Source organism: Perissodus microlepis, chromosome 3, assembly GCF_051167445.1.
Source record: "Perissodus microlepis isolate ML-2025 ecotype Zambia chromosome 3, ASM5116744v1, whole genome shotgun sequence".
NCBI lineage: Eukaryota > Metazoa > Chordata > Actinopteri > Cichliformes > Cichlidae > Perissodus > Perissodus microlepis.
The window spans coordinates 19086179-19103068 of record NC_140463.1 but is presented as its reverse complement, the minus strand read 5'-3'; the positions used below and the strand labels follow the sequence as shown (position 1 = coordinate 19103068).

Sequence of the window (16890 nt, the reverse complement as noted above, 5' to 3'; positions counted from 1 at the left end):
GAACGTAGCGTAAAAGACACTGAGCATAATAACACAGACAGACAGATTTCGCAGCTGCTCTATTCCCACGTTCTCCTGCGTGACTGACAGCCTTCAGTTTGAAATCAACTTCTTAAACGTGTCTCTTAACAGGTGCCATTTTGGGGTCCTTACATACAATCTGGTTGTATTATGTTAAAGCACAGTACGTATTACTCTGCCAGGCTCCTGACTACGGTAGCCGTAAGGGTAGTCCATCAAGCAATGCTGCTTCAAAGCTTACAAAAGTCGTACTAAAACATTTTTGACGGATTTTTGAGCGACGTGTACCACATAAAATCGGTTCAAGGTCATTAAGCACAACCAGAATTCAGACATAAGGTGCGCTGTTGATTTTTGAGAAAATTCAAGGTTTTTAAGTGTACCATATAGACCGAAAAATATGGTATATGAGTTTTGTAAGGTTGATTGTTTCGGGGCAGGAGGCTGGGAGACTTGGCGGTCTGGGATACATCACACAGTTTCACACACTCTTCATTTTGCACTTAATGGTGCTGTTGTAAATGGTGAAAATACTAGTAGTGCTCAAACCTTTGTCGGGACGCTTTCCCGATATTCTCTACAGAATCCATTATTCTGCTGCTCATCTGACACTTTGAATCCGAACAATCTCCAAATAATAGTAGTAATAATAATAATAGTAATGTCCAAATGTTTTCTTTTTACCGACCAGCTCCTCTTTGATAGCTGCCGTGTCTATCTTGTTGCTGCCTGCAGGTGAAGCGATGGGGGATGGGTAGTTGTGTTCAGTGAAGGAGTGAGGCGGGGCAGAGTAACGCTGCATAGAGACAAAAGTGGACGAAATTGCAGCTCCACTAGTTAATTATAACGTAACATAGACAATAAACAATATTGTCACATCTTGTATCTCGTACAAAAGCATATTGATATATTTTAAAAACCGATATATCGCCCAGCCCTATCATGTACCCTCACATCGGTGTTTCCCTCATGCTCCTGTCTAATTCCTGGTTCTCAGTTCCAGGTTTGTTTCCTTGTTTCCTTGTTGCCTAGTTCGAGTTTCTAGTTCCTAGTTTAGTTTGTTGTATTCAACATTTGAGTTTTTCCAACAATAAGCTGCCATTTTGAATTTACTTCCCTTTTAGGGGTCCTGGGTTTGGGTCCTACCTCCTGCCTGCCAAACTGCAAACCATGACAAAGACAAAAAACTGTTTTTATTTGTTGTTGCCTTTAATATATCCTATTACATTGTTTTAAATATTGGATTCCAGAGTAAACTACAGATATGACATTTGCAAGGAAAGTAATTTGTTATTATCAGTGGACTGTCCATAAATAGCACTGGGATCAAACTGTTGCTCACCACCAAAATATTTCCATTATTCTGCTAATGTGGCTAATTTCCCTCTTTGGCTTTTAGTTGTATAATCTATTTCAATTCAATTCAATTTTATTTATATAGCGCCAAATCACAACAAAAGTCGTCTCAAGGCGCTTCATAGATACAGAGAAAAACCCAACAATCATATGACCCCCTATGAGCAAGCACTTTGGCGACAGTGGGAAGGAAAAACTCCCTTTTAACAGGAAGAAACCTCCGGCAGAACCAGGCTCAGGGAGGGGCGGGGCCATCTGCTGCGACCGGTTGGGGTGAGAGAAGGAAGACAGGATAAAAGACATGCTGTGGAAGAGAGACAGAGGTTAATAACAGATATGATTGAATGCAGAGTGGTCTATTAATACATAGTGAGTGAGAAAGGTGACTGGAAAGGAAAAACTCAATGCATCATGGGAATCCCCCGGCAGCCTACGTCTATTGCAGCATAACTAAGGGAGGATTCAGGGTCACCTGGTCCAGCCCTAACTATATGCTTTAGCAAAAAGGAAAGTTTTAAGCCTAATCTTAAAAGTAGAGATAGTTTCTGTCTCCCGAATCCAAACTGGAAGCTGGTTCCACAGAAGAGGGGCCTGAAAACTGAAGGCTCTGCCTCCCATTCTACTTTTAAATACTCTAGGAACAACAAGTAGGCCTGCAGAGCGAGAGCGAAGTGCTCTAATAGGGTGATATGGTACTACAAGGTCATTAAGATAAGATGGGGCCTGATTATTTAAGACCTTGTATGTGAGGAGCAGGATTTTGAATTCAATTCTGGATTTAACAGGAAGCCAATGAAGGGAAGCCAAAACAGGAGAAATATGCTCTCTCTTTCTAGTCCCTGTCAGTACTCTTGCTGCAGCATTTTGGATTAGCTGAAGGCTTTTCAGTGAGTTTTTTGGACATCCTGATAATAATGAATTACAGTAGTCCAGTCTGGAAGTAATAAATGCATGAACTAGTTTTTCAGCGTCACTCTGAGACAGGATATTTCTAATTTTAGAGATGTTGCGCAAATGGAAGAAAGCAGTCTTACATATTTGTTTAATATGTGCGTTGAAGGACATGTCCTGGTCAAAAATGACTCCAAGGTTCCTCACAGTGTTACTGGAGGCCAAGGTAATGCCATCCAGAGTAAGAATCTGTTTAGATACCATATTTCTAAGATTTTCAGGGCAGAGTACAATAACCTCAGTTTTATCTGAATTAAGAAGCAGAAAGTTAGCGGCCATCCAGGTCTTTATGTCTTTAAGACATTCCTGCAGTTTAACTAATTGGTGTGTGTTATCTGGCTTCATGGATAGATAGAGCTGGGTGTCATCTGCATAGCAGTGAAAATGTATGCTATGTCTTCTAATGATGCTGCCTAAGGGAAGCATGTATAATGTAAACAGAATTGGTCCTAGCACTGAACCCTGTGGAACTCCATAATTAACCTCAGTGTGTGAAGAGGACTCTCCATTTACATGTACAAATTGGAGTCTATTAGATAGATATGATGCAAACCACTGCAGCACAGTACCTGTAATACCTACAGCATGTTCTAATCGCTCTAATAGGATATTATGGTCAACAGTATCGAATGCTGCACTGAGGTCTAGCAGGACAAGCACAGAGATGAGTCCACTGTCAGAGGCCATAAGAAGATCATTTGTAACCTTCACTAAAGCTGTTTCTGTGCTGTGATGAACTCTGAAACCTGACTGAAACTCTTCAAATAAACCATTCCTCTGCAGATGATCTGTTAGCTGTTTGACAACTACTCTTTCAAGGATTTTTGATATGAAAGGAAGGTTCATATCTGCAGTGAAATTTACAGCCTAAAACGTTGTTTCAGCCCATCACCGTTATATTCAAATTTGTTAAAGAGATGAGATAAATGTAGAGCTTCATAATTTTCCCACAATCATTTAAACCCAATAATAATTAATGCACAAACAGAGAAAAGCTACAAAGCAATATCACAAAATTTGTGTTTTTCCTCTTCTTTTATGAAAACGACCACATTACTCATTATTTATTAATAATTATGGTAACTGTTCGTCGTAAAGCATATCTCTGAAAATGTAGGGCACTTTACATCTTTGAAATAAACACCTACTTGATTATATCCCAGCAAGTAAAAACAAACCTTTGACTATAGTAAAGTTATTATGGATAATAGTAATAACAAGATTTACTAGATTAATCTATCCCAGCTTAAACTAAAAAAACAGAAACACAGAGGGAGCTGTAAATGAAGCCAGAGCTTCATGGTTTAACGTCAACGATGCAGGAGCTCTTTATGTCTCTGAAGCTGCTGCAGTCGAAGTTGGCAACCACGGTCTTCAGTCCAACTCTGTAGGGAGTCGTGGTAATCTTCATCCTCAGCGTGGCGTTTGGCTCTAACTCTTGCTTGTCACTGTCAATAGAAAAACTTTTTTTTTACATAATATTAATAAAATATTTTTATTTTTTATTTCACTTCAAGCCCCTGTTTGGATGCGAACCTATGACCTAAGACAAAAAGAGGAAACTTAGATTTGTTTATGCAGCATAAATCAAAATCTGAAAGTCTTTTGTGGCCACTTCAATTCTTTAAAACTAAATTTTAATCAAAATAAAAGGCTATGGATAAAAAAATAAGTATTTAATTATTTCTCTCTTTATTTCCTTTTTGACAAGAGTTTTTTAAACCAGTATATTTTTTGAACTGCTGAGATGATGCAATGACATCTTGAATCAATCTAATTTCTTTAATTTCTGAGTCTTGGGGTGGAGTTTGAAATAGCAGCCTCAAATCATAGAAATCTATATTATTTGTTACTTTTTAAAAATAAATTTCAATGCTGAACAGAATTATGAGATAATAACTGCAGACCATGTCCAAAGAGCAGTAGCAGAGATTGCTGTATTTTCAGGATGTTGCCCGCTGGATTGCCGTTGTAACTCATGGCCTGAGCGTTGACATGGAGAACCGACGGCTTCTTGATTTGATCCTTTCTGCTCAGCTTGAGCCTCAGTTTAATGTCCTGGCCATTTATCGCCTTGATCTCCTGGTGTTTAAAGAGAAAATAGGACAAAACCATTTTTGACTTTCTTTCTGTCCCTGAAATCAAAATGTTGTCAATTTTTTCAGGTTTTGTTTCAGAAAAAAAAAACGGACAAACAAAAAAACAACATCGTTGTTCCGAACATTTCAAACATTGAATTTTGATTTTAAGCACCACAAGTTGCAAATAAAAAACAAAAAACTGTATCAGGTGAGGCTGAAGTGTGTCCCAGGTATCACAAGCAAGGCACATCCTGGAAAGGTCGCCAGTCCATCATAGAGTTAAAACAGGCCTCAAGTGACTTTTATTTGCTCATTGGTGTTCAAAATCATCCTTACAGGCATGTCCAGAAAGCCTCCAGGCTTCTAGCTGCTATTCTTAAATAATTTCTCCTGTTCCAATCAGTTACACTCTGTATGATTTAAACACTGGTTTCACATGGGCAAAGAGCAATCACCAACTACTGTCAAAGTTAGCCTAAAATCATTTCCAACATTTTTGGGGTTTTTGACCAAATCAACATATTCGTAACTCATCACCTGCACTATTGGCCAGGTTTGGTTCCCTTTGATATTTTCCACTTCTTGAAAAAAAACATTAAAAAAGTTTAAGGATCCCTGTTAAGACACATTTAATGAGATCCAATGGATCTTGCAGAAGCACAACTACAAGGGGAGACTTTTGCTAAGAGACCAAAAAATAGAAGCCATGCTGCATATGGTACAAAGGTAAACATGGCAGTGAGGACTTTGATTTTCATAGGTCCATTCCAGGAAGTTGATTGGTTTTTCTAGGCTCATTCCAAGAAGGGGTCTATAAAAACATACACATACCAAATAAAAACATATTTTCCTAAGATAGTGTTATACCTTACTAGAGGTATGTCCTCCAAAGCAGATGCTTTTTATATCATGCTGTAATAACACAAAGTTTTCCAAGCCGTGTATTTTGAGTTTTACCTCTTCAATTTTCAACTGAATTTTCTGGGGTGCCTCTTCTATGTCACATCTATGACCTTCCTTCGAGTTCATGCTGACTGCACGTTTGAAGATGTCTCTCTCTTCTGTGCTCCCTGTAGGGAAATACTCATCAACATAACTCTCAAAGCCTGTAGTAGTCTGGTTAGTTTTTAGGGTATTACTAATGGCTCTTTGATAGTGACTGAGTTAGTTTTGATCTGGCAATTAGTTGTTTGTAGTAAAATTTAATTAGGGACTAGCTTCATCTTGCATCTTGGATGTTCCAAACTAATGGATCATAAATAGAATGAATTAATACTGGAATTAACTAATACTATCTTACTTTTTGTTAAGACAACAGATCTCATCTTGTGATCTCAGTTTTTCAGTTCAAAAGTTCTCTGGGATCATTTGAATTGAAACTGCATTTAGCAGTTGTTCTAGGATGTTACTGAACAGTTATCAAAATAATATGTCCAGTTAATATGTGCAATGCAAATGAGCATTGTGGATTTGTTTTACCTTCCCTGTGCTTGCAGCTGTTAGTGATGTCAACTCTTCCCTGGGAGCCAACAGCCTTGGTAGAGATGCTCTGACCCACTGACATGGAGTCAGTGTACATTTTCTTCTTTGAACCGTCAGGACTGATCTGAGAAATAAGACATAGCAACAGAAAATTAGTCAATGCTTTGTGCAAGACTGCACAACTGAATAAGCTAAAGTCACTGGTAAATCTAAACTTATGTGTGTCACTCAGAATAACTTTTGGGCTGAAGCTATCACCATTAAATTGTAGATGGTGTAAGTGTGATCTCTGTTTGCATTTGAGATGGTGAATGAGTTTGAACTGGTAGCCAGAGAAATATGGAGTGAATGTTGGGCTCCTTAATGGTCTTACGTCCTGTAAATTAACAATAACATATAAGAAGCAAAAAAGAGCTGAAAGGGTTAATTTTTAGTATTTTGATGTCACCTTAAAATTAAATGAGATAAAATGTAGAAAAACAGATTGTACACACAGACTGTATACTATCCATATAGTTCTGTTATAACAAGGTGTATATCTAAAGCATGGGTACAGACCATCCATTTGACAATGTCAGCGTTGACCTCAGCGTAGACAAATGGTACATCATACTTGACGTCTGTGTCACCACGTAGGATAGCGTTGACTGGGGCTGGACCACAGCAGAATACACCTGGAGCAGTAAAAGCAAAGTCTGACTTTACAAATGTAACAAAAACGTTTAAAATAATTGTTTGTACTTCTCATTGGAATCATTATTTTGTGCATCTGTCTCAGTGAATTCATTTCTAAACAAAAACTAAATAGTTTTTACCTTCACTTTCTTCCTGTGGAGTGGGATCCAAGACCTGCCAGCCATCATAAATACCACCTTTCATGAGGTCTGGTCGTTTCATCCATCCCTCCATCCACACATGGAAGTTCCTGCACAAGAAAGATAAACTTTCCAGTTTATATCGCAGACGTTTTTAAATTGCATAATCTAATAGCTCTGTCTATGTTTTCTTTTTGCTTGCACATCTTACTGACTGTCTGAATGTCTTACCAGACACTTTCGGAGGCCTCCTTGCTACGGACTCCATAGTCATTATAATATTCATCAATAGTGAGGCCATTGTTTGAGTCATGACCAGATTGAAAGTTGGTGACGACACGGCATGGAATACCAAAGAATCGCATCACTGAAATCACAGACAACAAAATGATCAAGTCAAATGACGTCTCGGTCTTGATTAAAGTTCATGGCGACACTGTCCTACACATAAACAACACAGTATTCGCAGTACCTGTACACATTACAGCAGCGAACACCCAGCACTGTCCGTACTTAACAGGATTGCAGCGGTTTTTAAACCAGCGCTGAAGGATGCTAACGCTGCTAGTCCAGCAGGTGGGGCTGCATCCATCACTATAGTTTCCATCCCAGCGTCCCACTAGTACACCTTCATCATCATTGGAGTTGATCTGCAAATCAGACAAATGCTGCATTCTTTCTCATCCATTGGTTGCACAAGAGTAAATTATAGTATTCAAAACTTAACTTGTACGTTTTTAAATGAAGTGTTAAATGTAGATTGTAATGTATGTAAATTTGTGTCCTACCATTGCACTGATCACACGGCTAACATAGATGGGGTTACAACGAGCAGAGGTGTCACCAGCTGGGTCTTTTCTGTGTTAGAGTTTGGCATCCAATATTTTGAGACAAATGTCCACCATTTCCTCCTCGAACTGGGTAAGAAGCACAAGTTAGAGCCACAGTACCAAATAATTTATTATTAATCTGGCTGTAAGCTTAGGGATCTTTGTCATGAATTTGTGACCAGTCAGAAGCTCAAAGACCACTTTTTTCATGGCACTGCGTTTCAAATATTCTTCAAATTAAACGGTAAACTTTAATGTTCTTAATTCTCTTGTAGAAAAATAAAAGTATTGTAAAGATGATTTCCAACAGAATATGTTACCGGTGCGTATTGCTGCATGATTATTATTTTTGACCAACATTTAACTTTTAAATGTAAAAATTATTGACAATTGCCTTCCAGTGACTGCATCATGGAAACATCAATATTGTTAGTCTGATTAGTATTCACTTTAGTGCTGATTTTATCTGTTGTCAAGCTCTGTTTTGCAATTTTAACTTATTTTATGTATTTTATGACTATTGTTCCTTTTATTAATTTTGTTCTTTGTGAGGTGACCTTGGGTCTCTGAAAGGCGCCACAAATAAAATGCAGTATTATTATTATTAAAAGAAGTCACCTATGACCAGCAGAAAAATCACAACTTCATCATACTTTAAACCAGTTTGTTTTAGTGCATTTATGTCGTATTCAAATTCGAATCAAGTCTTAAAAAATCTAGTGTCAAATCATAACAAAAGCTGCCTCAAAGCACTTTATATAGGAAGATAAAGACCCTAAAATTATTTTAAAAAGTGAAAAAAAAAATTCTAATTCCTTCTGGTTTTAATGATTCTGGTTTCTCTAAATAATTGTCTGGTTATATTCTTGTAACTTTATGTTGCTGTCAAAACTCAAACATACACATGTAAAAATATCATTTTCATATGGCTGTAATAACACAATAGACACAATAAAAGAGGAAAGATGTTAGATGTCAAGTCACCCCAAGGTCAAACCATCCAATACTCAGGATAACTGGAAAAATCCCAGAGCTTTTCTACAGGCCTCAATTAGTGTTACATCTTGATGTTCTCTACAGTACAATTAGAAAAGACAAGTATGAGTTTTCTCTAAAAACAACATTACAGTGCAGCTCAACAAATCACAAGACTTCTGGAAGAAGAAGACAGATGAGACCAAAGTGCAAATGTTTGGTCAGAATGACATTTGGAGAAAAACCAAACAGAACATATTAGCACAAAAACCTCATATCAACGGTCAGTGAGTTAAGAAAGTCATAAAGCCATGCAGAAAGCAAAACTTTGTGTATTGTTGTTAAAGTAGGTTCTAGAAGCTGTTAAATCATGGGATGTACTTAGTTTTTCATTATGCTGGACTGTATGCTTCAGCTTATTTTCAAATATATTTTCAGCTTTCTTACTTCACACGATACTAATTATTACAGGTCTATATAAAGTATAAAACTGAAAGATAATTGACTAGCTAATCTTTTTGTAACTAACATTCAATTTTTGCGTAACCTTCAAAACAAATAAATTGGCCAAATATGGTAGACTAAGCATGGCAGCACTCTGGTGCTGACCTGTCCAAAGATCCAGGGCCGTTAACCTATGTAGTGTGATGTTCCTGTGTAGACGGTTCCCTCTTCATTCATCACATATTCCTGTCTTTCTCCTTCATCAGGGAGATACACCCAGTCACCTGCAGACACATGCAAATATAATGCAAGCATCTTTAGCAATTTTTTAGCACACTGACTCAGCTTCTATGGTAAGTTCATATATAAAAACAAAAAAACAAAAACTCCTTTGTGTAGAAAGTAACTTCTATTAGTTACAGATTGTCTGTCTTTTTTCTTTTGTTTTACTTATCAGGACTAAAACACTGCTTCTCACCAGAGCACCAGGGGTTGAAGAGCACCACCAAGGTTCCCAGACTGATTGTTTTACCATCTGTCATTGCAGACAGGGAGTATTTCCCCACAGGAGCATCAATTGGTGGGGTCACAGAGAGGGCCACAAAGCCCTTCTCCAGGACAGCACTCCTGTCAATCTCATACCTCCATATTGCTTTGACATCAGTGGTATACCTGGGAGACGGGTTACCAAACTGAGAACGTGTTCCACGTCTTTCTGATGGAGCAGGACCTGACGTAAGGATAAAGGGGGGAAGAGCACTTGTTACACTTCAGCGATCAATCAGTTTTATTTTGTTGTTTTCTTCAAAAACTCTACTTGCACTGTTTTCAAAATCTCTTTACCCTCAATTGACCTCTTTACTTCCACCAGGTCACTGATGACTATGATTAGGCAATGTCTGTTAACCAGAGCCTAACCATAATAGACTGTCAATAAGCTGGAGTATATAAAAAGGATATGTTGTAGAGTTACACGTGTGTTATGTTAATTGTTGAGTTCAAATATAATACCAGTCATGTCCTATGTGGACACTACCATATTAAGAACTTTTAAACATTATATTGTAATATATTTATTTATCAGTGCACTATTTTACAGTAATATTTTGAAGCAATGTGGCATGATGACAAGCAGTGTGGTAGAAAAATTGGCTTTTAAAACCAGTTCAAGTGGCTACCTGTCTCCACAGTGAGCAGGAGTGTGTCCCCAACACTGAATGGCTGAGCCATTTCCAGGGTCAGCAGGAAGGGCTGGCCCCGCCTAACAATCAGCTGATTTCTTGTAATTTCAATGGTGCGATGAGCAGTGTTGTTAGTCACGCAGTGAAAATTCACCTTTTTAATTCCTGCAACAAAAAACACAACAGAAGCACAAATTTAATTATCGTAGGTGCAAAAAACAAATAAATTATCAGCATTATATGAAAAGCCTTTGTTAACTGACATGCTTGAAGTTTTACATGAAGTTATGTTTCAGAAGTGGGAGTGATGGCATTTTAGTCACAGGTTTCCTATCTTACTGTTTTGATCATAGATTCCTCTGCTGTGTCCAGCAATGCCCTCTTTTAAATTTGTCATTCATTTTCTGTTAACGCCCCTTTCACATACTGTAGGCTTTTGAAAACTGTGAAAACATGAACATTCACTGAACTTTCATTTGCATTTCTTCTGTTGCCACCAACCGGTCGGAGCAGATAGCTGCCCCTCCCTGATCCTGGTTCTACTGGTGGTTTGATTTTGAGTTGACAGTTGTTATGATTTGGCAATATAGAAATATATAAGAATAGAACTGAATTAAACTTAATGAAATTCAACTGAACTGATTTTTTTTAAATTCTCAGTTCATCTCATTGACATTTTGACAGTAATTAAAACTAAAGTTTATTTCTTTAACTAGAACTGGCTGAGCTGGTATGGTGATATAGTTGTTTGTTGTCTGGTATTCATCCTCAGAATAAGAAACTCATCTGGTTTCTTGTAGAGATGGCACGATACCACTTTTTTATGTCCGATACCGATACCGATATGAATCCGATATAGTGTGTTTTTTAATCAATAAAACAGTTTTTTAATATCTTGCTGCTTTTTGTATAAGTTCATACTCAAGTTAAAAAAAAACAACAAAAAACACTAAAGCTATTCTGTTATACCTGTATGCAAAAAATACACTGCACCCAAAATATTTCATAGTTCAGCAACACTGATCAATCTAATGAACTTAAACCTACTCCATCCTCCCTATTCTGGTATTTTAAAGAGTACTTAGCAGAAATATTAAGCAACCTAACTAATAGGGCTCTAAAACTCCCAGCAAAAAAAAAAAAAAAAAAAGGGAACCACCCACCCTCCACCTCATGATGCTTAATTGACGTAATCAACTTTAATTTGATGCAGTGTGAAAGAAATGCACAGAAATCGATTATTTTTCAAGAATAATTAAATAGATTCAACATCTTTCTTCAACAGAATTGCAGACTGCACAGATCGTACCTTCCCAAAGAAAAAAGTACTATAGCTTACTAGGGTATATTAGACTTAATAGTTACTATATACAGTAATGGACTTCTATACATTTTACATTTTATCAAATTAAAACTTTGGTTGTAAGATTCGGATAATTATTTATTAAAAGCTAGACATTTGAAATGAGAATAAGAAAGAAAAGTATGTCTTTGTGCCCCCTTTTCCCTGTTCATGCCCTATCGGCCCCCCTGGCTAAACTTTGCTAGATCCGCCCCTGCACAGTTACCAGCCGTCAGCTACGTAGAAAAAGATCCTGGTGTAAAAAGTAATATTAAATAAATTCTAACAACAGCTTATCAAGCTTAAACGTGCTGCTGTTGTTCGCGAAGTGGGCGATAAACAAACAAGAGAGACGGACTTGAGACACAAAAGCCGATCAGCTGATCATTGATCAGTTTCTTGATTGAAGTAGCAGCAGGGAGGGAGAGAGAAGAGGCAGTCGCTCCATATATCGGTTGTTAAGCTTAACGCGGGAATGCTTTACAAACATTCAGAGATGAACTTACACACTTGCTTTACTTCTCTCTGGGATTTTGCATCCAAGTCTGTGATTGGCTGGTTTTGTGGCACAAATAACGGTGTAGAGAAAGAGTTGAGCGCGCATGGGCAGAAATGTTGAGAACACAAGCAACACATTGCGAGCGAGCGCAAATGCAAAAACTGAGCGACAGGGGCTGCTATTGTGTGTGTGTGGATAATTTTGTTCACTCAAATCTAGCTTTTCTTCGCTCAAAATAAATTTCTCCTCAAAATACAACACTTGCACCTGCAAACCTTTTTTACGTGCGCTCAATTTTTTTTTTTACGTGCGCTCAGAATAGTGGCACAAAAATAACGCCATATTAAACCTGATGCCCTCCAGATAAACACCTGCTGATGTATCTGGGCCGTCTTTCCTCATAACATCATCCCTCAAGAGTCTCTCCATCTAAAGCAATGCATTTTCAGGGACTGTAACATCTAGTCCTTTTTACTGAATGATTTAACACAGCCTCCAATATAAATGTCTGCAAGTAGTCTTCAGGAATATCTCTTCAAGCTTCTTGAAGGACATTCGAAGCTCTTTTTTGTATGCTGACTGCCTTCTTTGTCATCACACTGCATTGGTAGTGTGTTCTTACCCTGTGCAAAATAAATAACAACACATGTTTACCTCCAGGTGAAGCAAAGAAAGTGGTGAGATGAGAGACAAGATGAGATAAGAGATAAGGGAATATGTTTCAATTGGCAAATGTATCACAGTCATGGCTGCAGGGATGCAGATGTTGCACTGGTCTGTTGTGGTGAAGAGAGAGCTCAGTGTCAAAGTAAAGCTGTTGATTTACTGGTTGATCTGACCAGTGGTCACCAGCTTTGCGTAGTGGCTGAAAGAAGTCCTCCAAAGGGTGGCTGTGCTTTGATAATATTTAGTTTTCTTTATATGCTTTTTGTTGTAATTCTGAGCATTTTGTGGCTTATAGTGTTTTGACAATAATAACAATAACTGTAGTTATTATTAACAATAGTAGTACTAGGCCTATTCATTTTAAAGACTCGTGTTTAAATTCCTGAGGCAGCCAGGCTGCCGTTTGTTTTTTTTATAACTCCAAAAATGCCAACATCAATGGCTAAAATGCAGCCCCACATCATGACAGAACCACCAAGATGTTAAAAGATGGCTGCAGATGGCCTCTCTCCTGACCTCCTTCTATACTGATGAAAATTTTAACCAAAAATGTAAAATGTGGATTTTATTTCCACATTTTATGTAATTTCAGACAAACTGTATCTGTTCCAAATGTACTGTCATTTATATATATTGATAATTCAATTATATAAATATATAATTTCTACTCACTGTTCGCCATCGTCTCAGTTATTGGAGGAATCACAACAGTTGCAGGTTTGGAAAGCAACAGCTCGGATCTGAAAACAGTTGCCAATTCTGTAGCCTCCTGCATTTTAACCCTTTAAGACCTACCATAGAACCAAGTCCGCCAGAGCTTATATTATTTTTTTACATGTTGTAGAGCCATTTTTGGGAGCATTTCAAGTTGCTATACATCAATACAACCATTACAGCCTAGATTTTAATAATATGCATGCATTAAGTGCATAGTAATTACATAAATTGCAAAAAAGTGCAATAAACTACAAAAAAATTGAAAATCGTTTTTTTTTTTTTTACATATTTCTAGTTAGAGAAATTTAAGAGGCTTATCCCTCAAAACTGTAAATACAAAAAAGTTGCACAAAATAGTTTCCCACCAAAGGAAATTTATTTTGAGTGTCTTCATAGTTTTATTTGTGAAATACACCAATTTTTATATACTGCAGGAAAAACGAAAATAAATATTATAGTGCAAATTTGCAAAAAAGCAGCATATGCATCAAAATAAACTATTTCCAGCAGTGCAATATGAGTCCTAAGCATCCCAGAAATGACACAGAAAGTCATAAAGTCAAACATAACTTTTAAAAACACCAGTATAGGCTCATGAGGCCCTGATGGTAAAAAACTACATTTCCGCGAAAATGACGTCACTTCCGGTTTCGGGCAGGTCATGGCGGACATGCGATAGTTCGCGCTAATGTAGGAAGCAGCATGAACAGCTGATCGGATCGGCAAAGCCTGTTTCTGGAATATTATGTTTTTGTTGCTGCAAGTGCTTTTTATGCAGTTTTTGCAAAGCTATATGTGGAAGGAAACTGTGACCTAGATCAAGCTGATGGTATAAGATGTAAGTACAACTCCTCCGGTTTCATATGCAAAAAAAATTATTGCGCTAGCTTATGTGGTTGCAGTGCTACCGGGATTTAAAAGTAGTTGCGAAAAACGGAGCGTGTCCGCTCTGACCAGTTTTAAAGGGTTAAAGACCCAAAGATACAGGCTGTGACCTACTTAATGACAAAAAAATTCTTGTTGAAACAGGTTGTTGAAAAGACATCTTTCTTTCAAAAATGTGGTCAAACAACCTGTTTAAGGAGAAACTTTTTCTACAGTGTGTTGGGCGAGTTTTTTCAAAGAGAGCTCTTGCTTTCATAAAACCTGTCCAACAGGCTGTTTCAGGAGGAATCTTATCTCATGAACTTGGTCAGATCCTGTAATTATTTAAAAAACAGAAGACATATAAAGGAAAGTAAAATACTATCACTTAGGGGAAGCACAGGGGATGTAGATCAATCAGTAAATCCACAGCTTCACTCTTACACTGAGCGCTCTCTTCACCACAACAGACCGGTACAATGTCTGCAGCCATGACCCCGGTCCATTCGTCCATTTAAACATTTTCAATGATCTCTTATCTCATTTTGTCTCTTGTTGTGGATTTTATTGTAATATATATACCTGTATACACTAGACATGTAATCATAGTTACTTTCATAAATTGTGTGTAATCATATACACTCATATATAATATGCACACTCACAATTAAGTTTTTATATAGGGGAGTCACTGTGTTAAGCATTTAATAATAATGGATTGCATTTATATAGCGCTTTTCGGGACCCCTCAAAGCGCTTTACAATTCCACTATTCATTCACTCTCACATTCATACACTGGTGAAGGCAAGCTACAGTTGTAGTCACAGCTGCCCTGGGGCAGACTGACAGAGGCGAGGCTGCCATATTGCGCCATCGGCCCCTCTGGCCAACACCAGTAGGCGGTAGGTGAAGTGTCTTGCCCAAGGACACAACGACCGAAACTGTCCGAGCCGGGGCTCGAATCGGCAACCTTCCGATTACAAGACGAACTGCCAACTCTTGAGCCACGATCGCGATTTAACCTGCATGTTCAAATCACATAACCCACATATTTAGATTAACTATATCTAAAATATATTAATGAAGAATTTGTGCCACTTGTTGTCTGAACACAGGTTGACTAATACTGCTTAAAATGTAACAATGAGGATCAGTAAGAAACCTTTGATAGTGTTATGGTGGCCAACTGTGACTAGTCCAACAAATTGGTTATTCAGTTTGGCTTTGCTAAAGTATGTGCATAGGACCCTTCTCGGCATGCAGCGGAATTTAACTGTGCAGCAGAAGCAAGTAGCTGTGTTTAACTGGACTGCTTCAGGGCGTGTGCAGCCCTTTTAATGACTGTACAACAGAAGCATGTAGCTTTTTGGAATGCGAAGGCCTGTGGCCCTTTCTGGGGCTTTCTGTAAGGCAAAAGCATACGGCCCTCTAAACGGCTGGAAGACAAAAGCATGCGGCTCTTTAAATGACTGTAAAGCCAAAGCGTACACCCCGTTCAATATCTCCGTAAGACAAGAAACCTGGCCTTTGCAGGGCATGTACCTGGAATTCGGGTTCTCGCCTCAAATACCAGAAGGCGAAGAAGTAAACCCTTACTCAGCATGCATAGCAGTTTATGTCTGGCATGCACGCCCAACAAAATTGTTGAATGTACAATGGTCTGCTTTTCTGTAGACTTTCAGACTCAATTTGGCCATTAAACTGTCGAAAGGACCCAATGCAGTGATGGATGAGAGATTGGTTTGCAAGAAGTTATGGTGTGGGGTCATGTATATCATAAGTGGAAGACGAAAGAGAAAAAACAAGAGATGAAAGGATACCCAACGACGGGAGGGGTGATCTCTGTTCCTATATAAGATGAGTTCAATATGCACTTGCTCCTCTTCTGTCTGCTGCTTCGTTCCTGTCTGTCTTTTGTGTGTGTTTGTGCTTTAAGGGGCAATCGTAGCTCAAGAGTTGGGTGTTCACCTTGTAATCGGAAGGTTGCTGGTTCGAGCCCCGGATTGGACAGTCTCGGTCGTTGTGTCCTTGGGCAAGACACTTCACCCGTTGCCTACTGGTGGTGGTCAGAGGGCCCAGTGGCGCCAGTGCCCGGCAGCCTCGCCTCTGTCAGTGCGCCCCAGGGTGGCTGTGGCTACAATGTAGCTTGCCATCACCAGTGTGTGAATGGGTGGATGACTGGCTGTGTAAAGCGCGTTGGGGTCCTTAGGGACTAGAAAAGCATTATACAAATACAGGCCATCTATCATTTACTTTAAGGCTCTACACCCCGGGGTTGCTTTGCTTTTTGTTTGCTTTCTTTCTATGTGTTATTTCTGCTTTTAAATGTACTATTCTGCTGTTCATAAGACAATGTTTAACAAACTCTGTTCTAAGAATTCTACTCTCAGAGAATCATTATGAGTGATTTGATTGTAATTGGATCTGAAAAGCTGGACATCCCCAGCATTCGCAGAGAGAGAAAAGAGCTTTGATTATCCTTTGAGAAGCTTGAAGAGATATTCCTGAAGACTACTTGCAGACATTTATATTGCAGGCTGTGTAGAAGAATAAAATTGGCCATACCGGATACTGGTGTTCAAGGTCAATAGAGTTGTGTAAACTCTTTTTGGAGTATATTGTCTATTTCCATGTACGTTTGCACACAATTCAAAGCACATATTTG

At 38.3% G+C, this 16890-nt stretch overlaps 1 pseudogene; it reads right to left on the bottom strand.

Annotated features, from left to right (window-relative positions):
* Window positions 1-3400: 3400 nt before the first annotated feature.
* On the bottom strand, window positions 3401-13325 carry LOC146390365 (protein-glutamine gamma-glutamyltransferase 2-like; annotated as a pseudogene).
* Window positions 13326-16890: the final 3565 nt, after the last annotated feature.